Raw genomic sequence first — 26,846 nt, forward strand, 5'->3', positions numbered from 1 at the left:
ATTTCAAATGTGGCTTTAGAGGTGCTCCATATACCTGTTATAAAATGTCCCTATTCTTAAGGTTCATTCCCATTACAATAAACACCAACATGCCACTTTTATGTGTGTTGGGCCTGCTTACTAACTTTTTCTGTGAGTCAGTACTTAAGATTTACAATGGCAATTTACAGCTTGCACACACACTGAGATCGCCATCCATGACATGCACATTATTCCAAGCCTCACACTATTTCTTGCAAGGAAATTTCTTGTAAAACGAACACCAGAAATCATAGTTCCTTATCCTTCATCAGCTCAGTAGCCTAAAGTAGACAATGCTGCTGTTATTAGAGAACCTGCCGCTGAACTTGTGACTGGTGATGTTGTAAAGCCTTTGAAGATGATCGTCTGCCTATATCTAATCGTCTTCCTTTCATCTCTCTTTCTTTGCGCCACCTTGATCTCATGTCCTTCTTTGATTTTCAAGCTAGCATCCTCCTCCAACTGTACCCAGCTTTCGCCAATATCCTTTTTTGTCAGAGATCCAATACTTCTCTACAGCCAGCTTGGAGTTGAACACCAAGGGAACCAATATAAAAGCACATCATTGCCTGCTGATATTTGTAGGCACCAACTCTGCTACATGTTCCAATTACCTCCAACAGTAACTGAATGCTCGTTGCAGAACTTTGTTTGACGAAATAGTTTCCATGAAGGTGGATCAAAACAAAATACTGTGCATTCTGACAATCTAAAAAAAACAATGCAGAATACAGAATGCTCCACTGATCTTGGTAAGAATTTGATTCTTTTGTGTGACCAAGAAAGAAAGGAATTGTAAAGGAATAGAGGATCCATGTTATAAACGTCTATCAAGAATTCAGAAAATGATTGAAGTAGAACAGAGCCTATTCCTTATTATGTTACTGACTTTAGCATATCGGTGCCTATCCTGTTACTTTAAGGAACATTTTAACTCTTTCTAATGTGTAAGTAGCAGAAGGTTTAGCAGGTATTTTGCTAGGAAATGGGCAAACTTTAAAAAAAAGAATAATTGGAAAAAGGCTCTAAGTAGCATCCTCTCTGATGGTTTGCAAGAGCAACCATAAAAGACAAACCTGAGTCAATCATTAGCTGACAGATGTCTGCAAACACTAGTTTTTATACATGCATTAGCACCCTCATATTGAGTGCATAAATAACACAACATTGAATGAAAAGCTGCATTTACTTATCAAGATGAAATAATCCAGTTATGTTTTAACTGCTTTTACAAACAGTGTTTTAGGCAAATATTCAGGCTGGAATCGCTACACTTTTTCATTAGTTTAAGATTGTGATGAAGGAAGAAACGCATCCACAATGTTTTATGTTCCTGGAATGTCTATGTTGTTTTTTTTCTGAACGTAGAAACATTCAAGCTTAATGAAGTCTAATCACTTGGATAAAAGTATTCAGGTTGTAGCTTAAATTCTGAACATAGAAAGATGTGAATTAGGGGCAGGGAATAGACCACTCAGCTAATCAAGCCCATTCCACCATGTTATAGGATAACGGCTGACCTAACTGAAATCACATCCCCACATTCCCGCCTACCCAAAATAAAATTTTACCCTCATGGCTTATCAAGAATTTATTTAACTGTGCCATAAAACACATTTAGAAGCTCTGCTTCAACTGTCTTTTTTAAGAAAGAGATTTCCAAAGCACAGAAACATGCAACACTCTGAAAAAATATATTTTGTCTCATAGGCAACACAAGTGAATCTGCAGATGCTGGAAATAAATAAAAACAAAAACACAAAATGCTGGCAGAACTCAGCAGGCCAGACAGCATCTATGGGAGGAGGTAGTGATGACGATTTGGGCCAAAACGTCATCACTCCCTCCTCCCATAGATACTCAGGATCTAACCTGGGTTCAACATATTGATGAATTAGAAAGAATGCACAATGACAACTATATTTCATTTGGAGTTTGAGAAGAGTCAGTATGTCTCCAAAGACTTTCATAAATTTCTACAGGTGCACTGTGGCAAGAATTCTAACTGGCTGCATTAGTGTCTGGTATGGGGGACAGAGCACTGCACAGGATCAAAATAAGCTTCAGGAAGTTGTAATCTCAGTCAGTTCCATCATGGGCATCCAGGACACCTTCAAGTAGCGATATCTTAACAAAGCAGCATTCATCACAAAGAAGCCCTATCACCCAGGACATGCTCTCTTCTTATTGACAACATCAGGGAGATGGTACAAGAAACTAAAGGCACACACTCAATGATTCAGGAATAGCTCCTTCCCCTCCGCCAGCAGATTTTAGAGTGGGCACATAAATACTGTTTCTCTACTTTATTGATCTTTTTGCAATACTTATTTAATTTAATTTTGAAATATACAGTGGCATGCAAAGGTTTGCCCCTGGTCAAAATTTCTGTTACTGTGAATAGTTAAGTGAGTAGAAGATGAACTGATCTCCAAAAGTCATAAAGTTAAAGATGAAACATTTTTTTCAACATTTTAAGCAAGGTTAATGTATTATTTTTGTTTTGTAGAATTTTAGAGTGAAAAAAAGGAAAGGAACACCTTGCAAAAGTTTGGGCACCCCAAGAGATCTGAGCTCTCAGATGACTTTTACCAAGGTCTCAAACCTTAATTAACTTGTTAGGGCTATGGCTTGTTCACAGTCATCATTAGGAAAGGCCAGGTGATGAAAATGTCAAAGCTTTATAAATATCCTGGCTCCTCAAATCTTGTCCCAACAACCAGTAGCCATGGGCTCCTCTCAGCAGCTGCCTAGCACTCTGAAAATTAAAATAAATGATACCCACAAAGCAGGAGAAGGCTATAAGAAGATAGCAAAACGTTTTCAGGTAGCCATTTCCTCAGTTTCTAATGTAATTAAGAAATGGCAGTTAACAGAAATGGTGGAGATCAAGTTGAGGTCTGGAAGACCAAGAAAAAATGCTGAGGGAACTGCTCGTAGGATTGCAAGAAGGGCTAATCAAAACCCCCATTTGACTGCAAAAGACCTTCAGAAAGAGCTAGCAGACTCTGGAGTGGTGATACACTGTTTTACTGTGCAGCGACACCTGCACAAATATGACCTTCATGGAAGAGTCATCAGAAGAAAACCTTTCTTGCACCTTCACCACAAAATTCAGCATTAGTAGTTAGCAAAGGAACATCTAAACAAGCCTGATGCATTTTGGAAACAAGTCCTGTGGACTGATGAAGTTAAAATAGAATTTTTTGGCCGTAATGTACAAAGGTATGTTTGGGGAAAAAAGGGTGCAGAATTTCATGAAAAGAACCCCTCTCTAACTGTTAAGCATGGGCGTACATCGATCATGCTTTGGGCTTGTGTTGCAGCCAGTGGCATGGGGAACATTTCACTGGTAGAGGGAAGAATGAATTCAATTAAATACCTACAAACATCACACCGTCTGAAAAAAAGCTGAAGATGAAAAGAAGATGGCTTCTACAACAGGATATTGATCCGAAACCACAATGGATCCAAAATCCACAATGGACTACCTCAAAAGGTGCAAGCTGAAGGTTTTGTCATGGTCTCATAGTCTCCCAACCTAAACGTCATTGAAAATCTGTAGATAGACCTCAAAAGAGCAGTGCATGCAAGGCGGCCCAAGAATCTCACAGAACTAAAAGCCTTTTGCAAGGAAGTATGGGCAAAAATTTGCCAAAGAAGAATTGAAAGACTCTTAGCTGGCTCTAGAAAGCGTTTACAAGCTGTGTTACTTGCCAAAGGGGGTGTTACTAAGTACTGACCATGTAGGGTGCCCAAACTTTTGCTTCAGGCCCTTTTCCTTTTTTGTTATTTTGAAACTGTAAAAGGTGGAAATAAAAAAGTAATCTTGCTTAAAATATTAAAGAAATGTGTCATCTTTAACTTATGCCTTTTGGAAATCAGGTAATCTTTTATGCACTTAGCTATTCACAGTAACAGAAATTTTGAGAGGGGTGCCCAAACTTTTGCATTACACTGTATGTATGTGTGTGTGTATATATATATATATATATACACACACACACTCCTTACTGTAATTTAAAGTTTTTATTATTATGTATTGTAAATTACTGCTGAGGCGTAACAACAAATTTCATGACAATGCCAGTTATATTAAATCTGATTCTGATTCCAACCTTTCTTCATAAGGTGTTTCCATCTCTCCTATTTCAGATATCCATTTGGTTAATTTGTGAATTGTTTCCAATGCATTTGCATCCATCCTTAAATATGAAAACCAATCCTGTGCACAGAGCTCCAGCTGTGGCCTCAGCCAAGCACTATATTGCAAAAACATGACGTCAGTCCTTGTGTGTACTGTTCCCCAAGCAATAAAAAGTAACTGCTATTAAAAATAACTGTCAGCTTTCTTGGTTACTCATTGCATCTGAATACAAGCATCTTGAAAATTATGCAGTTAAATATTCTTTATCTCAGAGCTTTGCAATCTATCAGATACAATTATTCCTTAACCAAGATCACTAAAGCTTTTAAGTAAAATTACTTTTTACAAACTTTCAGCACACTGTCCATTTCTCCTTCTCATTTTCCAAGGACTTTTGCTCCATGTTCACCAGCTCCAAAGCTCATTTTCCCTCCTGAAGACTTAAAGTTTAGGATGACCATATGGGTCTCCTCCGGCTGATTTGTTTCCTACCCACGTGCCAAAGGCCTTCAGATTGATAGTAACAGTGTCAGTGATTGTGTTTGTACTGGTAGAATCTGCAAGAGTTGAAGAAAAACTGAGGGGAATGAAATGGGATTTGCATTGGATTAATGTAAATGGGTGTTTAATTGCTGGTATCAACTCAGTGGACCAAAAGGCTTGTTCTTGTCCTTTGTGGCATGTGTTCAGTTCTGGTTACCTCATTATAGGAAGGATGTGGATGATTTAGAGAGGGTGCAGAGGAGATTTACCAGGATCTTTCCTGGATTAGAGAGCATATTCAAAGTATATTTATTATCAAAGTATGTATAGATTCTACAGCATCGAGATTTGTCTCCATACTGGCAGCCACAAAACAAGACACCCAGAAGAGTCTATTTAAAAAAAGTCCAACAAGCACTTAATGCACAGACAGAGAAAAAAAAACACAAATCATGCAAGCAATAAAAACAAGCAAAGAGCATTCCGACCAAAAGCCTGGAGCAGCCGGAGCATCAGTCCATCACACAGCAGAGCGCAACATTGCAGGGAAGCCTGGAGCAGGCCCACAGCTTCAGCCTAGCGCAGGGAAGAGTGATGCAAGTATCACAGAGCAGCAAGCAGAACTGGCCCGACCCTCACATCCAGTCCTGACACTGCCTTTTCAAACTATCCGGCCTGGCGTTTAAATGGTCCAAACATCAGGTTGTTCTTCACATTTTTTATGACGACTGGGAGAATGAGTTTGCTCTTTTCTATTTGGAGCAAAGGAGGATGAGAGGTGATCTGATAGACGTGTATAAGATGTTAATAGGCCTTTTTCCCAGGTGGAAATGGGTAACTCAAGAGGGCATAATTTTAAGGTGATTGGAGGGAAGTACGTGGGGGCGGATTGTTGGATGTAGGTTTTTTACACAGAATGATGGGGGTGTGGAACAAGCTTCCAAGCTGGTGGTAGAGGCAGACACACTTAAAGGGGATTACTTCACTCATTTTTGCTTGTCCCATCACTGAAAGGTTCCCACAATCTATGGCCTCACTTTCAAAGATGTTCACCTCATGTTCTTGATACTTATTGCTTACTTACTTATCATTATTATTTCTGACCTTTTGTAGTTTCACAGTTTGTTGGCTTTTGTACATAGGTTGAACACCAAGTTGGTGCAGTCTTTTATTGATTTTTTGATTTTTTGAGTATACCCACAAAAAAATGAATCTCAGGGTTGTACCTGATGACATATACAGTATGTATTTCAATAATAAATTTACTTTGAACTTTGAATTGACTTTCAGCTTGCTCCAAGATCACTCTAAGGCTTCACTTCCATATACCCCTCTATTGTTTCTTTCATTCATATGCAGGTAGCTGGGAGTAAATGACTAATTCAAGAGGGCATAATTTTAAGATGACTGGAGGAAAGTATAGGATGGAATGCCAGAGATAGATTTTTGACACAGAATGGTGTGTGTGTATGTGTGTGGAACAAGCTTCCAAGGCTGGTAGTAGAGGCAGGTACTTTAGGGACATTTAAAGGGAGGTCATGGATTGTGGGAACATTTTTGTGATGGGTCAAATGAATTTGAGTGAACTTATCCCCTTTGGTTCAAGAGCCTGATGGTAGAGTGTTAATAACTGTTCCTGAACCTAGTGGTATGAGTCCTGATGCTCCTGTACCTTCTTTCTAATGGATGCAGCAAGAAGAGAGTGTGGCCTGGGTTGAGGAAGGGGGTGACCTTGAAGATGGAAGCTGCTTTCCTGTGACAATGGTGGGCCTCTGCTGTGTTGCGCTGTACATTGAATTATAGTATGTTGTACAGTTCTGCAAACAGTCTAGCTGGTACAAAGGAAATCTTGTAAATCTTGACTTCCAGGTTTCTTGCAATTGTACGTGACATACTGTTTGTGAGACTACATTTGGATATTATGTTCAGTTTTGATCATCCTGCAATCGGATAGTAAAAGAATGCAGAGAATTTTTACAAAGATGTTTCCAGAATTTAAGGGACTGGATTATGGATTAAAGTTGAGCAAGTTGGGGCTTTGTTCACTGGAGCTTAGGAGAATGAGGTGTATATATAGAGTCACATAAAATAATGAGGGGTATAGGTAAGCTGAATATGCATTATCTTTTTCCCAAGGTTGGGGAATCAAAACCAGACGGGCCAAGGTTTAAGATGAGAGGCAAACGATTTCATAGGAACATGAAGGACAGCTTTTTCACACAGAAGGTGGCTAATATATGGATTGAGCTACCAGTGGAAGTTGTTAAGTTAGGTATATTAACAAAAATTAAAAGGTACTTGAACAGGAAGCAGCATAGGAAAGTTTTAGAGGGATATGGGCCAACTACAGGCAAATGGGACAAGCTAAAATGGTGATCTTGGTTTGCAAGGACGAGTTGTGCTGAAGTAACTGTTTCCTATGACTCTATCCTGATTTCTTCTCCATAGCTCCCAACACATTTCCCAATAGTTATTACGGGCATAGTGTCTGGGATTTTTTTCCTCAAACACCTATTGATACGAGAGTTATTTCATGAAGTGATTGTCACAGAGTCATAGAGAACTTCAGCCCATCTAGTCCATATCAAACTGTTCATCTGCCTAATGCCATCAACCTGTACCTGGACCATTCTCCTCCCATCCATGTACTTACCAAAATTTCTCTGACGTGTTGAAATAGAGCCCACAACTCCCATTTTCTCATACAGCTCATTCCACACTTTCACCACCATCTGAGCGAAGAAGTTCTCCCTCATGTTCGCCTTAAACATTTCACCGTTCAACCTTAACCTATGAGATCTAGTTCCAGTTTCACCCAACTTCAGTGGTGAATGCCTATTTCTCTGAAAGGATTACACTGTCTATGTCCCTCATAATTTTGTACGCCTCTACTAAATTCTGCTTCATTCTCTTATGATTTTATGGTTGGTGGTTGCTGTTACTGTTGTTGGTTATCTGGACATTGCTGTTGATGCTCTTTTACCAGAAGCACTTGTGTGGGTGGGCTTGTGGTTAGATGAATAATGCTCTGGCCGACAATTGTCCCTGAACAAGTATCATTAAATAAAACAGATTATTTTTATTTTCACATTGCTGTTTATTGAAAAATGTTGTGTGTAAATTAACCATTACATTTTCTGTATACAACATTTCCAAAAGTCTCTAATAATGATAAAAACAGTTTGAGGACATGGGGAAGGCAGCATGTACAGCAACATGAAAAAAATCTTAGGCACGTATATATATATATATAGCTTGGGTGCCTAAGACTTTGGTACAGTAGTCTTAGGCTGTATATTATGTACTGTAATATACTGTACATAACATATTATGTTAGTACTGAATATTATTTTTTCCCCATCACTATTCAGGGCCCCAGACAGTCCTTCCAGGTGAAACGACACTTCACCTGTGAGTCGGCTGGTGTGGTATACTGCGTCCGGTGTTCCCAGTTTGGCCTTTTATATATTGGTGAGACCCGACACAGACTGGGAGACCGTTTCGCTGAACACCCATGCTCGGTCCGTCAGAGAAAGCAGGATCTCCCAGTGGCCACACATTTTAATTCCACGTCCCATTCCCATTCTGATATGTCTATTCATGGCCTCCTTTATTGTCAAAATGAATCCAAACTCAGGTTGGAGGAAGAACACTTTATATACCGGCAGGGTAGCCTCCAACCTGATGGCATGAACATTGACTTCTCTAACTTCCGTTAATGTCCCTCCTCCCCTTCTTACCCCATCCCTGACATATTTAGTTGTTTGTTCATTTTTCGCTCTCTCTCTGCCCAACACTCTGTCTGTTCTCCATCTCCCTCTGGTGCTTCCCCCCCCCCCCTCCCACTTTCTTTCTCCCAAGGCCTCCTGTCCCATGATCCTTCCCGTTCTCCAGCTCTGTATCACTTTTGCCAATCGCCTTTCCAGCTCTTAGCTTCATCCCACCTCCTCCAGTCTTCCCCGATCATTTCACATTTCCCCCTCCCCCCACTACTTTCAAATCTCTTACTATTTTTCCTTTCAGGTAGTCCTGACGAAGAGTCTCGGCCTGAAACGTCGACAGTGCTTCTCCTTATAGATGCTGCCTGGCCTGCTGTGTTCCATCAGCATTTTGTGTGTGTTATGTTTTCCCAGTTACCAAATTACACTAAATACTGCTTAGCTAATACAAAGCTAAGTACTCTTATTTCTGATTTGCAACCACCTTCTTATTTTAACCAATATACAGTACTGTACAAAGGCTTTTTTCCTGGTTTGGTTAGTTGAAGCAGTTCAGATCATTGCTTGGCAGATATTTAGCTTATTGAGGGATCGACTTCATGCCTGTGAATACCCAAGTTTTCTTTTTAGGACATCAAATGTAAGCTGTCCAAATTTGAATCACTAACATAGAAAAAAAGGAAAATAAAATTTCACCAAACAGTCCGTCACATTTTTTTTTTGGCAAGTAAATATAACAGTCCCTTTTTGCATTGGGAATTCCTGCAAAAAAAAAACAGAATGAGATTTGTTTGCTTTTAACAGTTGCCAAAAGAAATTCACCCGTAATAGTTAAAGCTCTATGCTGAATTGGTGACTTGCCCACAGTTAAAAAAATGGAAATGTATTAAAACTTATTTTTACCGCTAATATGATCTTTAAGAATTAAGTTTAAAAATCAAGACATGCCATATATATTTTCATGTACTAAATAAACTTTCATCTCTTTTTTACTGCAAAAATGCCAAGATATTGTTGAATCATGGATCATTTGCTTACGCACAAAAAACAGATATAGTTCCAGTTTGAGATTTCAGCTTCCAGATTCCATTAGTTGACTTGACCCAGCTGCTCCACAAAGTAATTGCCTGATAGGCGACAACCAAAATGGTGAATTTTAATAAAATACTTGTTTCACTACAAAAATGGAAAGAACAGGACTTATAACTGCAGGTGCCAATCATAAACACAAACCATATCCCATTACACCCTCATCATTTCTATTCACAGTGGTCCCTTTCCACTCCAGCCGCAATCTCTTTCTACTGGCCATCACAACTTCTGAACTTATTTGACCATATTTCCCAACTTAATCACTCAGATTTCTCAAACAAGAGAAAATCTGCAGATGTTGGAACTCCAGGCAACATATGCAAAATGCTGGAGGAACACAGCAGGGCAGACAGCATCAATGGAAAAGAGTAAACAGTAAATATTTTGGACCGAGACCCTTCAACAGGACTGGAGAAAAAAGATGAGAAGTCAGAGTAAGAAGGTGACAGGAGGGGAGGAAGGAATACAAATTAATAGTGAAACTGGAAGGGAAAGGGGTGAAATAAAGAGCTGGGAAATTGATTGGTGGAAGAGATAAAGGGCTGGAGAATGGGGAATCTGATAGTACAGGATAGACGGCCATGGAAGAAAGGAAAGGGGGAGGAGCGCCAAATGGAGGTGATGGGCAGGTAAGGAGATAAGGAGAGAGAGGGAAATAGGAATGGGGAATGGTGAAGGGAGGGGGAGGACCACTACCGGAAGTTTGAGAAATCAATATTCATGCCATCAGGCTGGAGGCTACCGAGACAGAAAACAAGATGTTGCTCTTCCAACCTGAGTGTGGCCTCATCAGGACAGTACAGGACACCATGGACTGACATGACAGAATGTTTCTCAACCTGATCACTACAGGCTCTACAAAACTAATCACTTTAGGACGAATAAACCATGAGGCACAAAAATTATCTAAGCACTTAGAATCAAAATTAGATTTATCTCTCAAATATGTAGTGAAATTTGCTGTTTTGTGGCAGTAACATAGTGCAACACATACAAATTACTGTAAGTTACAAATTAAACAGTGCAGAAGAGGAATTTTGAGATATTGTTCATGGGTTCATGAATTGCCTATAAATCTGATGGCAGAGGGAAAAAGCTGTTCTTAAAACATTGAATGTGGGTCTTCAGGTTCTTGTACCACCTGCTTGATGGTAATAATGCAAAGAAAGCATGTCTCAGATTGTGAGGGTCTTTAATAACAGGGGCTATCTTCTTGAGGCACCAATTCTTGAAGATGCCTTCAACAGAGGGGATCATTGTGCCCATGATGTATTCAGTTTTAACTAGTACCATTGGTCAGATTTCCAGATCCACTTAAGTTTTAATAAAAATTAATTAATATAAAATTAATTAATGCTGCAGGCAACTTAGATTGCTCTTTCCCCTTCATTTATGTACTGTAATTATGTACAATACAGCATATTTTATTCTTGGGGAATTTTTGCAGAATATGCTTGAGAGGAAAATGCATTCATTTACTAAATGTGGTTCTTGAATGTAGCAAATCATATATAGTTTATTGCTCATTATTCTTGAAGAAATTGTAGTAAGCTTTTTACTGGAGTTGTCATAGTTCATATGGTGAACTTCTTTCTAGTCCGTGAGGCAAACATCAGTCACGGTTTACAGCAAATAATTACCAGCAACACAGAAAACTTGGACACATTTAAAATATTAACTGTTGATAGGCAGGGTGGTTTCCAGCAAGCTTATGTTCCAAACCTTACTTTTAATCAAATGAAGAGCTAGTGGCTGAGGTGCAGGATATATACAAAGAAATAGACTCAGGAGCAGCCGTTTGGACTTTCTTGCCTGATCTTTTAGATGACGATTTAAGCTCCAGGCTGAATTAGAAAGGTCGGATACAGGTCGAATCGAGGTAACGGGGTCCAGCACCCAGAGCATTTTGAAGCAACAGAACCCAATGTTTGGATGATGATTTAGGTGCTGGACCAGATTGAAAAGGCCAAGATGTTGGAGCCCAAGGAAAGGTATGGGCTAGGTCAGCTCACTGCTCTGCAATGCTTTCTTGGTTCTGCACTGAAACAAGGGTCCATAGACAGACTCCCTCAGTAGACTTCAGTTCTGAATACTATTTGCTTGCTTTTATTGTTCACATAATTTGATTTTTTTCCTGCACATTGGATGTTTGATGGTTGTCTTTTTCCTAATTGGTTCTTTTGGGTCTCTTTGTTTTGTGGCTGCCTGTAAGGAAGCAGAATTCAAAATTGTATAATGTATACATATTTAGATAATAAATGTATTTTGAATTTTGATCGACCATTCAGTAAGATTATGGTTCTTCTTTTACATTGATGCCACTTTCCTGACTAACTCTATATACTTTTTTTCCATTTATGTATATGGGTCTATTGATCTCAGTCTTGAAAGTACCACAAGAACAATGGATGTCACAATCCTATCTAGTTCAGTTCAATAAAAGAACAACATTGATTGAGTGTCAGTGTATTTCTGATCTGTAGTTTAGCTGTTTTTGAACTTTCCATAGGTGAAGCACTGCAAGAGGAAGCTACAGTGCCTTCAACTGTCAGATATACAAGACTAATTCCCCAAAATGCAGCAATTAACCTGGGTCATGTCTTGGCACAGCTACAGTATGCTATGTCTTACTTTTGCCATAATATAAACATCGGTCACTGTAAACAGTAGATATATCACCTGTACTACAAAAAGCTCAATTAGCTTAGAAAAATTACCTTAGCTGATTAAGCATTTTAAAATGCTGAAGCAAAACAAATGAAAATTTTATTCCTTACCCATATTTTAACCTTTAAGTTTATTTTTATACAATACTTTACTCTTTATAATTGTTGATTATTGATGAGTAAATGTCGTGCCAGGACCAAAGCACCAACAGAGAATTTTTAATACATGTAAAAGTATATGATGAGTGATCTATTTATCTACCTCCTTACTTCAAGATACAGCACGTGACAGTCCCTTCCCACCCAACAAGCCCACACTGCCCAAATACACCCATGAGGCCAATTCACCTACCAACCTATACATCTTTGGGATGTGGGAAGAAACCAGAGCATCTAGCAGAAACCCACACAATCCCAGGGAGAACGTACAAACTCCTTACAGACAGCAGTGGGACTGAACCCAGGTCACTGACACTGTAATCACATTACAGAAAGTTACATACATTCCCTCAAAAATTTGATCCTTGATCCTTAAAATCTAGTCCTTCCTAATATTACTTCTGCTTCTTCTTATATTCCACAAATATTGATTACAAATATCCAGCATATTTATGACAAAATCTATTGGCAGAAGGTTAAATTTCATCTGTCACTTGTAGATGTAATTTCTCTGAGGCTATATACTCCAGTGCCTTTTCTTTCTGGTAGATATTACCAAACAAAACAAAAGAATTGTACTTTGATGGTTCATCTTGCATTGTGGATAAGACTTCAGAAAATAGGTATCTATCAATGAATGACTTCTTTTGTGTAGTCACTGTTGTAATGGAGGAACATAACAGATAATTTCCACGTGATGTTCTTACACAGGGAGGAATCTTATAAATGCAAAGATAACTGTTTATATTACATGAAGAATAAATATTCAGAATCAGGATCGGTTCAATATCACTGGCATATGCTGTGCAACTTGTTGTTTTGTAATAACAGTATATCATAATGCATAATAATAAAAAACTGTGAATTACAATATGAAGTCTATATTAGAAATTAATTTCAATAAGAGTAAAAAGAAAAAATAGTGAGGTAGTGTACATGGGTTTATTGTCCATTCAGAAATCTAATGGCATAGGGGAAGAAGCTGGTCAAAACTTTGTGTGTCTGTCTTCAAGTTCTGATACTAACTCCTTGTTGGTACCGATGGGAAGAGGGCATGTCCTGGATGATGGGGTCCATAATGATGGATGCCACATTTTTGAGTCATTGCCTTTTGAATTTGTTTTCAATGCTGGGGAGGCTACTGCCCATCACACAAAATGCTGGAGGAACTCAGCAGGCCAGGAAGCATCTATGGAAAAAAGAACAGTTAACATTTTGGACCGAAACATCGACTGTACTCTTTTTCCATAGATGCTGCCTGGAGTGATGAGTTCCTCTAGCATTTTGTGTGTGTTGTTTGGATTTCCAGCATCTGCAGATTTTCTCTTGTTTGTTCAGGCTAGTGCTCATGATGGAACTGGCTGAGTATACAACTTTCTGCAGATTTTTCTGATCCTTTATAGTGGCTCCTCCATACCAGAGGTTTCAAAGGTACATTTAATGTCAAAGAAATGTATACAATAAATCCTGAAATGCTTTTTCTTTATAACCATCCACGAAAACAGAGAAGTGACCCCAAAGAATGGAAGACAGTTAAATGTTAGAACCCCAAAGTCCCCCCCCCCAGCTTCCCTTCTCCCCGCATAAGTGGCAGTGAGAAACAATCCCCCCCTTCACCCACCAGCAAAAACAACTATCGGCGCCCATGCACCCACCACCAAGCACTCAATCCTGAGCAAGGCAACAGCAAAGACACAGATTTGCAGTTACCTCAAAGACATATTGTTCACCCAGCATTCGATGTACCACAGTCTCCCCCTCTCTGTAATAAGGGAGAAAGAGATGTCTCCATTTCACCAGATGGTGATACAACCAGTTAGATTGCTCTCCATGATATAACCATATAACAATCACAGCACGGAAACAGGCCATCTCGGCCCTTCTAGTCCGTGTCAACTATATCTGTAGAAATTTATGAGAATCCTTGATGACATACCAAGTCTCTTCAAACTCTTATTGAAATGTAGCTGCAGTCATGCCTTTTTTGTAATTGCATCAATATGTTGGACACAGGTTGGATCTTCAGTGATGGTGACAGCCAGGAACTTGGCATGAACATTGGAAGAAGCTCACTTGCACTTACTTGAAGAGATTTTTACATTACTTGAGGTGGTAACAAACATCCCATTTGAAAATTGCAGTGGTCCCTGCAATATCTGGAGTGAGACCTGAACAACAAACTTCTACATCAGTGCTAAAACTGTAATTATGGTAAAATTGGCAATTTTAAAGTTTTTACAAATTCATTTTACAAGATTCACACCATAATTCCTTGTATTTTCTGATACACATGGCCATTTACTCACACATTTCTGGAATTTTATCATTCTCACCCTGGGTTAAATCTTAGCATATAAGCACTCCAGCCATACAAGTCTTGAACATACCGGTGCTTCCAAAGGTATGAACACTTTCACATAGTGATTTTTCACTATCCCATTATTGATGACTGTGTTTCTTCCCTTCTGGAGTTCCTCAGCCATCCTATTTCTCTGAATTCCTTTTCTCTTTTAAAGTATTCTCTAGTATTTATTCTCATATCTAGCCCTCTGAATCCTTATTCTGTTATTCCTTAACAAATCAAATTTTATTTCAGCAACACTCTTTCTGAAGCAGTTTCAGAAGTTTAAGTCAATTAAAGATATTACTAAAAATATAGTTTTTCTAGCAGTCAAATATTAATCTGCTTAATTTTTATACAGTATACAGACATATAAATTAGGAGAAGGAGTAAGCCACTCAACTCATCAAGTCTGGCTGACCTGATTACAACTTTAGCTCCATATTCCTATCCACCAGTAGTCACTTCTCACCATTTTAATAATTGATTACCCTTCAACCTCTCCTTGAAAATATTTGACAAATCCATTTTCACTGCCCTTTGAGGAGAAGAGTTCCAAAGACTCACACAGCCTAGAAGCATCTTAAATGAGCAACATTTACTTTAAACATTGATACCTCATTCTTGATTCTTTTGCAAAAGGGAGCTTCCTCTCCCTTGTCAAATTGCCTTAGGACTTTGGCAATCTTCAATCAAGTCAAAATGGAGAAAGATGTTTACACAGGGAGTGTGGTGGGGGTCTTTGTATGAGCTGCCAAGGTTTGTGGTGGAAGTAAATGTGACAGTGGTGTTTAAGAGGTTATTAGATAGATGAGTGATGTGTAGGGAATGGAGAGATATGGAAGATATACCAGCAAAGGAGGTTTAGTATTATTTGGCATCATTTAACTTCCAGAGACAGCAACATATCAATGTACATGGACAAGTCATCAATCAATAAACATGCTTTCACAATACCAATGTTTGCTTGATTTTTTTTCTTTCTGTTTTAAGTAACAGCCCATAACTAGCTTCACTATATTCAAGATCCAGTCTTTTGGGTGGTGCTTTATTTCTTTCAGGATGGTGACTCTGGACATGTGGAGTGGCAGTACGTTTGGTAGGTGCCTTGTCAAAGACAACTTTCTCTGTTGCCACTGTCACGCTGCTGTTGGTGACATGATCATCAATAAGAGGTTAGTCTGGTAGATGCAATGTGTCCATCTTGTTGGATGCAATTGACTCAGGTGTGTTCTTCGGGTAAGCATCCAGTATCTGGTCCACATGACATCTCCATGTATGATCTCCAACATTTACTGTGTCCATCTTGGTTCTCGTAGCTATCCTACTGGGTGTCCACTTGTCTTCTCGATAATCATGTGTTAGGACTTCCTGTCCAACCTCAAAGCTCCTTGCTGATTTACTTGGCAACTGGCTGAACTGTTTATTCTGCACTTCATTCCATAGATCAGGTTTCAGGAGGTCTATGCAAGATCTCAGATTCCTGTTCATGAATAGCATTGAAGATGTTTAATTTGTCATAACATCAACATAGTTCCGATACACAAAAAGGATGTTATCTATCTTGTGCTGAAGAAAATGTCTTCTTCGTCTATAGCTTTAATGGACTTTTTGAAGGTTTGGATAAACCTTTCAGCATTCATTGCTGGGTAGTTAGCAGCTGAACAGAACAGTTTGATGCCATTTATCTTCAGGAATAGTCTGAGCACTTCTGAAGTGTATTTTGGTCCATTGTCACTCACAATTTGTGCAGATAAGCCACTTCTGGAGAAGATAGTCCTCAGATTGTAAACAGCCCTTTCTGATGTGGTTGACTTCATTGGTATGCCCTCAGGCCACTTCGAATGAGCATCCACAGCAAATAGAAGCATGGAATTCACGAATGGCCCGGCAAAGTCAATAAGCACAATGGAAGATGGATCTGAACATCTGATTGAATTTGCTTCAAGATCACTGGTGACCGCAGAACACAGCAATACACAGACTGACCAAAAGGCCCTTAGTCTGGTGAAGATGGCCACTCCCACTGGAGTAAAGGTGCCTCTGGGGGTGCACGTTGAACATTGTGCCATTCCAACCAGCTTTTGGACAATCTCTCTATCTATTTTTATACTGCAAAAAATACCGGGAAATGTGTTGCTTGGGTGAACAACCAACACTCGCGAGGATGTGCTAGAGTCAGCTTGCAATATTCGCCACATGTTCTGGTGTCACATAACATCTCACTAGTATTTGGCAGAACAGCACAGAAAATAACAAACTATGAAATGAGCAAAACAAACTCCTTTCTTCCTCGCCACTGGCTTGGATGCAGACATTAGGTCTTTGATTTCCACAGCAGACTTGCAGAGATTCGCAGACTTGTGGAACATAGAAGCAATTAGAGATTGGCATGGACAGATGACTAAGTGCCTACCAAGAGACAGAGTGTAAGCATAAATGTTTCTGTTTCAGTTTATCATGATGGAATGAGTAGCACATCATAGGGTTTGGTGCTGGCATTTCAATGGAGAGCAAGGAATGAACCAATGTTTGGCTGATTTAAGCACTGGGCTAGATTGAAAAGGTCAGGGTATCAGGGCCGGAGGCAAGGAACAGGCCAGTATTCAGCTCGCTACTTGGCAAGACTTCCTCATCTCTATCCTGAACTGAAGCTGTGGCCTGCAACTAACAGGCTACCAGACTGGCTGCAGCAATGACTGGCTTCGTGACTGTGAACTTACTTTTGTGAACATTGGTTCTGAATGTTATTTGCTTACTTTTTATTGTTTGCATAATTTTTTTCTTTCTTTTTGCAGATTAGGTATTTACAAGTCTTCTTTTTGATTGACTTCTGTTGAGCTTCTCTGTTTTGTGGTTGCCTGTAAGGAGATAAATCTCAAGGTTATATAATGTATATGTATTTGATAACAAATGTACTTTGAACTTTGAACTTTTCACACTTTCTATAAATGTCATTTTTCTATGCGTGCACCAGGGCACTGATTACAAAATATGATGGTGGCACAAAGAGGTAGAAAAGTAAGAGAAAGCTAAAAAAGTTTAAGATATTTAAGTGCCAGAAAAAATCTAGAAGAGAACTTAATGTAAGAAAATAAGAAATTGTCCATTTTAATAGAAAAAGTAAAGAAGAAGCATATTTCACAACTACAAACATGTACTTAGAGATTACAGGTCTCTGAATATTAGAGAATCATGTATCTTGGTACATGATTGTGGAAGGCCAGGACACAGGTAAAGCAAGTAATGTGGAGAACTATAGGGATTTTATCGTGCATTGCTGAGAAACTGGGCACATATATACAATCTTCTAAAACATTGGTGAAGCCATAGTTGGACCACTGTGTACAATCATAATCATCACACTATAGGAAGCATATGCTTGTGTGCAGAGGAGAGTCAGCAGGATGGTATAGAATGCCCTAGTTGCAAGAGGAGACTGTATGAGGTGGATTCATTTTTCTTGGAGTTACTGAGGCTGAGGGGGACCTTATAGAAATGTACACAATCATCAAGGGTAAGGATAAGGTGGACAGTAAGAAACATTTTAGGGGATTTGAGGAAGAACTGATCACCAGAAGAGTGGTCAGAATCCAGAATGCAGTGCCTGTGGGCTGCTGATGTGTAAATTCACACAACATGTAACAAATATTTAACAGGTTTTTGCGTCACTTATACACTTTGGTCAAAACTGAGAGATAAGATTAGTATTATTAGGTGTGTAGGCCTCCATTAGTCTCGATAGACCATGGATTTGTGCCTTGGAAAGTTTCCAGGGCACAAGCCTGGGCAAGGTTGTATGGAAGACTGACAGTTGCCCAAGCTGCAAGTCTCCCCTCTCCGCACCACCGATATTATCCAGGGGAAGGGCATTAGGACCCATACAGTTTGGCACCAGTGTCGCCACAGAGCAATGTGTTGTTAAGTGCCTTGCTCAAGGACACATACACAGCCTCAGCCAAGGCTTGAACAAGCCTTAATGATTCATATCACTAGATGAATGCCTTAACCACTTGGCCACGTGCCAACACAGTATTATTAGGTACTTGATGGTCAATGTAGAATGACAGGTCAAAGGGGTTGCTCCTGTGTTGTATTACTCTGATTTTATTGTATGCATGGAGGTTATGCTTCACTTGTATAAAGCTGTCTGAGAGCGAGGAATGATCCGATGTTTGGATGATTTAAGAGCCGAGTCAGGTTGTCGGGACAGGAAGCGAGGGATGGGCCAGTTCTGCCTGATTCTTCTCCCTGCTCTGAGATGTTTACTCAGCTCTGCACTGATCTGAGGCTGTGACTGTATGGTACAGATTAATTTCCTTCAGCACAATAACTACTTTAGCACTAATTATTGATTGATAACTTACCCATGCACATTGATTTGTTGCTGTCTCTGTGAAGTGAATATACAAGTTAATCTCATCTCCGAGTGCATGCCTTTACTTAGTTGATATGTAGTTGTACAGACACAACAGATAGGTGGTAAGTATAAATCTAAAGTTAGTGAATATCACCAACTATACCAATAGTTAAAAGGTGACAGGACTTGGAGGAAAGGAAAGAGATAGCGAAAGGAAATAGTTAATCAGTACAGAGAAGGCAGTCACAGATGCTAGCACAAGGATGCATGAGTGACAGTGCCTTAGTTGAGGAAGTTGACAAAGTTGATAGTGCTAATGAGGACTGGGAATCATATAATGAGAGGATTGAACTGTGTGTAATGCTATCGATGTGGATCAGGAAAAAAAGTCTCACATTTTTTAGCTTAATCGGTGCTAAAACATAAAATATCTTATGATAATTCGTGAAAAGCCAGCAGTCAAGATGTTCAACAAAATTGTTGAAATTTTACAAAATTAGTTGAGCCCCAAACTGCTAGTAATAGCTGAGGAATTTAGATTTCACAAAAGCAAACAGACAAAGAATGAAAGCACTTCTGAATACATTGCAGTACTGTGCAAACTTTCCTAATACTGTGACTTTCCTAATACTGAGATGGAGTTTCTGATGTTTTAAGGGACAGGCTTGTATGTGACATGCATTGTCAAATTGCTCAAAGAGACTATTGTCAGAAAGATGTATTACCTTAGAACAGGCATTGACCATTGCAATATCAATGAAGATAGCAACAAAAGATGTGTCAGAACTATAAAAGAAAAGTTTAGAATGTGAAACATACCAGATGTCTCTGAATGGTACAAAAAGCCAAAAATGTTATCAATATGGCAATTCCTCTTATGATACTAATGACTGTTGGTTCAAAGAAAAGTTAGGACATTGCTGGGTGGCACACCTTGAAAGGCCAGAAGCGACTAGTCCATGCTGTCTCTCAATAAATAAAATAATAAATTTGAATCTTGAATCTTGAATCAAAATCCTCTGATTTGGAAGCTGATAAAATATCTTCTGAAAGTATTGCACATCCACTAGTTCTGCTTTTTATTCATTACACGTTTTAGAGTCATTCTCCAACAGGACCGTGACCTTGTCGTTGGGCTTGTGTGCCTCAATAACCCAGAGAGCTATGTTGGCTGGAGTCAGGATTTCATGCTTTGACTCTTGGTAGGGTCACCCATGCCAAACATATCAAAGGGTAGAGACCAGACTAAGAGTGGTCCACTGGTTCTCCAGATTTGGTGATTCAGCTCAGGGCTAACAACTCTGACCGGTCAAACAAATTGTTATGAAGTCAGCAATGAAGAACCCTTCTCTATCTGAGTGTGACGGTATGACTGAGTCTCCAATGGGGAACTTATGACTGACAGTAGTGAAAACAGAAAGGAAGCTACCAACATGATGAAGGAAGCCCTGAACACTACCAGAGATGGAGGATCTTCATTGCACCCCTAATCATCAATGGCATAACGGGCAGTAAATCAGTGCGTTAGAGACATAGAGTCATAGACTCTAATGTGTGTAATGAGTAAAGGGGAGCTCTTGGATGTGAAATTACTTCTCACAAGAATTTGAATAAATTGGTCAAACATGGACATGGCACGTAATGATGGTGAGTGTCAAAGCTGATTTCTCCTTTAAAAGTGCACATTGATTTTGCCTGATTTTCTAAACATTGGCTAATAACCCTGCTATCATAGTAACATTTAATATTTCCCTTGACACAATAACATTTGAATTGAAGGAACATTACCTTGCTCTACACATTCCCTCATGTAAGAAGCAGATCAAACATCTTTGACAATGAAAATGTACTTTGAACAATTTTCTTCTGCCTCATTCACCAACAGGAGTGGATTACACTGTCATGCATCTGTTTGCTTTGTAACTAAGTTGCAATTTCACTCAACATTGACTAAAGTGGTGTGAAAATACACCACAAATTGTTGCTTAATTCTGATTTTTCATAGTTCATCCTTCTTCAGTCATGTTTGGACGATTTACTTTTAATCATTCGTTGGTTTGCTTTATCATTTAAATTCATATTAAATATTGAATTCCGTTGTAACACATTCTTAATGTCTTGTGCAGTTCTAGCTTAGTGAAAAATCAAACATAAGTTGAAATGAAAGACGTACTGTAAGTTGTGAGGTTACTGAGTACAGAGTGTAGCCAGATTCTGTGCAACGTTATCTGGTGGAATGAGACCCGTCCCTATAAAGTAGGTCGCTTTATGGCCCAGAACTTACTATGGGTCTGTGGCCTTGACCAATAACTTCCACTTTCTGAGCGAAACAACATTCTTCCTATCTTCTGATCTGCCAGTTACCATCTTCTTTCTGATTTTCATCCTCCCTCCCACTGAAGCATCCCCCTCTTACCCCAGCAATCAATTCTCAACTGTAATTCTCCATTGAAATCCTTGCACAAGTACCCTTCCACTCTCTGACCTTGAATCCCTCTCCTAGTGCCTTGGTTTTAACTCTATCAACTCTCAGCCAAACTCTTGTCTATTCCCCTCTTGTTTTCTGAACCTTGGACTCCTCTACCCTTTGAGTCTTCCAATGACTCAGGTTGAGCCTACCTGATATTCTTTCAAACCTGGAAAGCCTACAGCACAATTACAGGCACTTTGCCCCACAAAACTTTGTTGGACAGGTCCTTACTTTAGAAATTACCTAGGGTTACCCATAGCCCTCTATTTTTCTAAGGTCTATGTATCTACCCAGGAGTCTGTTAAAAGGCCCTATCATATTCACCTCCACCATTGTTGCCGACAGCCCATTCCATGCACTCACTGTTCTCTACATTTACTTTCTGGAATAGTGAAGCTCCTGATACCTTGTTAAAGGTCTGTATCTCTCTCTGCTATTGTTTGGGCCTCATTTTACTTTAAATTTTCAGCATCAAGCCTTGAGCAGAACATTTATTGATGTACCACATATTTTAATTTGTTTTTGCTAGCATTGGGCATATGGGCTGTCCAAGGAAAATTAGCACCTTTGGTATAGGGGTTGACATGTCTATTCTGGGCAGCTCACTCACCTTTGATCCCTGCTGGACACTCAGCTCTCACCTGTGGCTCCAAGTAGCTGATTGCATGCAGCTTGGACACTCGCCAGTATCTTGACAGGCAGGCTAAGCCAGACAAGAGTAGCTGGCAGGTCTCATACTCTGGTGAGATAGGGTCAAGTGTGTCGTAACATGCCAAGTCAGCTCTGGAAGACTGGGCTGACAAGATTAACAGTGAGATGTAACGGGCAGAAAGTCAGGTCTGCAATGTTTTGTGGAGAGTGAAGGGCATGACAAGGCACAGACTAAGTCATAGTTATCCATAACGAAGATCTCAGTTGTACGACCTCTTGTGCCACTCACTGAACCTACACTTCTGAGGACAACAGATCACAAGCATCATTTAACATTGCAGATTTTCTCTGGTGTTAATGAAGGAAAATATAGTAGTGTGATCACTTGAGTGAGTGTGATGTTCTTCTAAGATGTTGTCTATTGGTGGATCCTCAGTTAGCTGTAGAGACTGATCAGCCAATAGACAACCCCTCAGGAGAATGTATTCTGGTGCAGTATGAGCAAGAGTAAGTGGTAGTTGGGGTTAGTGGTTGGGTGATTTGTTTGTTCAGTACTTCCTTTTGCAGCAGCTGCTTGTTCTCTGCAGCACAGTGAAGGTCGTTCTCATGTAGCCCTTTTGAATAGATTTCCTCCAGGTGCATCTATTGAGTGCAATGCCTTCCCAGTTTGTCGATGCAATGTTAAATTTCTTCAGACTGGTTTTGAAGTTATCTTTGAAAAAATTATACGTACATCCTATTCCACAAATCTTGAACATACAGAATGAATGGAGTTGAATGATGTGATTTTCCTGAAGTAGATGAGTTGTGAAATTAGTACTTGTGTTCAGACATAGTTTCCTTGGGATACAAGTCTACATGTGTTTAAGCCTGGATTACTGTCTTAACATCTGCAGTTCCTTCCTCTGTTACTTTAGTACAGATGAGGTTTTGCTTAAGAGAAATAAATTTATGTTACTGTTGAAAAAAGCAGAACAAAAAATGAGTGCATTAAACATCTGTTGACTTGTATATCAAGGACCATGAAGTTTTAATCAATGCCTTTTCAATAGACAGAAATTTTAAAGAAAGATAATGTTGACATTTCCTCTTGTTGAAATATGTCCTGCCAAACTTACCTTATACTGCATACCTTATTACAGTAAATATTATTCAAGTCCTTTTTAAACTTTAATATAGCCAACAGAGCATTACAATGATAAGTAAAATAATAATGCTTTCTAATCCTTACAGATTTATTATTATAAACCTGACTGAAAACAGATAGATGTTTGGGCATCCTACATATTTAGTTTCCTAGATGTTCTTCAATGGCCCTGCATTGGGTTCTTAATGGAAATATGTTCCAGGCCAGACTTGTTACGAGAACACAACCTGAAATCATTTGACTGGAAGAGTTTGAAGTTCAAAGTTCAAAGTGAACTTAATATCAAAATATGTATGTCACAATATACTACCCTGAGATTCATTTTCTACTGAGTATTCACAATAGAACAAAGGAATACAAAAGACAGCACAGTGAGAGGTTACATCTATTTTTGATTAATTTTGTGCATGTGAAAAAATATTACTCATTTAGAAAGTATTTGTAAGTTTTTTATTTCATGGTTGGATGCAAAATGCTCCACATGTTGCAGAGAGTAGTTTGTTTGTTAGAGCCTCAACCCAGAAATATCACTGGGTCATCATATCACTTTGCGTATTAATTAAGCAAACTGAGATTTATTGATGATTGGTATTATTTTTGCACATTATTATACAAAGAGTCAAATTGGTTATTACAGGATCAGCAAAATTTCTAACACATTTTTCCAACGCTGCAAGTAAGGTCGGGTTCAAAGGCTATAGACAGCCTTCAGAAGTGATGTAGCAAAGCCCAAGGATTATTCTTGACTGAAATTGGGGTGTAATAAATGCCTCATAGTTCAGTCATATAACACCTTTCAATCTGTTATTTTTCATCACAACAATATTGTGACCTCTAAAGTAACCCTCAAAACAAGCTTAGACTGGTGCTACATTTCAAAATTTTACAAGAAAAATAACTCAATGTTGAAAGGATTTTGATTTGACAGTACAAAGCCCAGACTCAAAATTTTGACAAATCCCATCTTCTACTATGAAGAAAAACAAATATTGATCCTAAACACACCTAATTCATCTCTGCACATGTAATCCCAAATGAAAATGCCCGAGATGACCAGAGGACGTTCAATATTTTTCCCATCTTGTAAAATCAACATCAGTTGCATTGTATATCTCCACATGCTATGAGTCATTCAACAAACTAAGTCTTGTTTTTTTTTGCACTATGTGATAGATATTAGTCAGTTGATGTGGTTAATTAAACAATGTCACAGACAAACTGATTGATGAGACACCCTTTGAGTGCTGCAATTTTTTTGCTCTTGGTAAGGAAACATCAATGAACTTCTGACCCTGCACATTAATATTGTGTTCCAGTTGGCAGAATAATAATCTGTTTAAATTAGTTTACAGCAATCCAATTTAATAACCATTGAAAGATCTCAACTAAAGAACATGATGTTAACACTATTATGACTACACTGCAGTAAATGGTACAGATAGAACAACCTGATGATTACTTGGGTATCTTTTAGATTTATGGCTTTGCAGCAACAAAGTGCTTTTATACATCAAAGGAAAAAAAGTATTGACACTACATTTGTGTCAACCGTTACAATAAATATGTTTAAATATAATATTTTCTGTCTAAAGCAACTCAGATGAATAATTTTAATTTTAGATATAATAACAGAAAAAATAATCCCTTGACCAGTTCTTGATTGTTAAGAGAGCTTCATTTCTTGGTAACTGCTTAACTCAGCACTTATGCAAACAAAACAATTTTTTTTCCATTTCGTACTTTATATTGAGTATTTTGCTTGTTTCTTTGTTGCCATTTGGGCAATTTATATATTTTTTTATCATGAAGGTCTTGATTTTTTTTCTTTGAACAGGTTTCTTTTTTGATGTTTTGTGGCTGTCTGTGGAGAAGACAAATCTCAGGGTTGTATACTACACACATAATTTAATAAAATGGAATGTGGAATCTTTGAATCTTTGGTAGTTTTAAACTAAATAATTGCAGCATATTACAGAGGTATGTGGGAGAAATTGTTATGAACTTTCATTTAGATTAAATCCCAGATGTAATCTTTTATGCAAATAATTAGTTTGCCATAGATTCTACAGGTAGTGACTTTTGAAGTCTTGAATGCCCACAAAAATCTATTACAAAATTGCTAACCAATTTTAATTGCTGTGGTACAAGTTATAGTTGCTGAAGAACAAGTAGGTGTCTCAGTTTTCACTTAACATGAAGTGGAGCCAGGAAAAGATGTTCCATATTTGATCTTTTAACCTATCAATCTACTTAAGAAAGGGGACAGAGAGAAACAAGAAAAATACAGACCTAATGAGAAACACTGCAAAAAGTAGAAATCTGAACTGAGAATAGAAAATGCTGGGAATACTCAACAGGGGTGCCAATACCTCTGGATAGTGAAACAAAACCAATATTCCAAGTTGATAAACACAAGAGATTCTCAGCTGCTGCATTCACAAAATGCTGGAGGAACTCAGTAATTCAGGCATCCTTCCCTCCACCTGGTCTCACCTATGACCACCTAGTTTATACTCTTTCCTCTCTCCCCTGAACCCCACCTTCTTATTCAGGCTTTTGCCCCCTTCTGTTCTAGTCCTGATGAAGGGTCTCAGCATGAAGTATCAACTGTTTGTTCCCCTCCCTAGATGCTGCCTGACACGCTGAGTTCCTCCAGCAAATTGCGCGTATTTTAATTTGAAGATTTTTCATGCGACATCATCAGTACAGAATTAATGACCAATTGATCTAATATCTTCTGTAGTTACTGAAATCCATATTTAAGGACAGTGACACCTAATACTTTGATGCATTCCAGTTGTTCTGAGTGAGCCTGAGTGGATTGATAAAGTTTGTTGATACCTGATGAATTTGATTCAATGTTGATTTATCGTGGCAGTGTTAACAGCACCCATCGAGAATGGGTATTGTTAGCACGACCAGCATTTATTGCCTATCCCGAAACATCCTTGAAAGGCTGGTGATAAGCTTCTGTTCTGGACTACAACTGGCTGCTGTTAGATAGTGATTTCTCAGATATCGACATGCTGTTGATGGTCGTGTATTCCCAAATCAGTATAAAGCACAATTTAGAAGAAGCGACTAAATTAATGGATAGTGAAATGTCAATGGATGTTATTTATATGGTGTTCCAAATGTCATTCATTAAATTTTCACATAAAGAAATATTAGTTAAAATTAAAGCTTACAGAACTGAGGACGAATTATTGACTTGTGATGGAAATTGACAGAGTGGTAGGAGACTTACATTAGAGAAAATGAACTGTTACTGAATTTGGTGAGATCTAATTACAGGTTTCCCACAAGAAAGGGTCTATGTTGCAGTCTCAAATATTCACTGCTCTTATTTAAAAGTTTAGATGATGGGATAAAGGATGATATATCCAACTTTGCCTTATAGCACCTAGAGACAACATTGAAAACAATAATAGCTTAAAAGTATTTTAAAACTTTCAATCATAGAATGTAGAGAGCTGACAAGCAATTCAAGAAAGAAGAGCAAATGGAAAAGTTTGAAATGCTGAATCTGAAAGACTGTCTGCTGTGCTGTAACAGCTAAAGGAGGCAAGTTGTGGGAGAATACATATTTA

Source organism: Hypanus sabinus, chromosome 14 (assembly GCF_030144855.1).
Source record: "Hypanus sabinus isolate sHypSab1 chromosome 14, sHypSab1.hap1, whole genome shotgun sequence".
Lineage (NCBI taxonomy): Eukaryota > Metazoa > Chordata > Chondrichthyes > Myliobatiformes > Dasyatidae > Hypanus > Hypanus sabinus.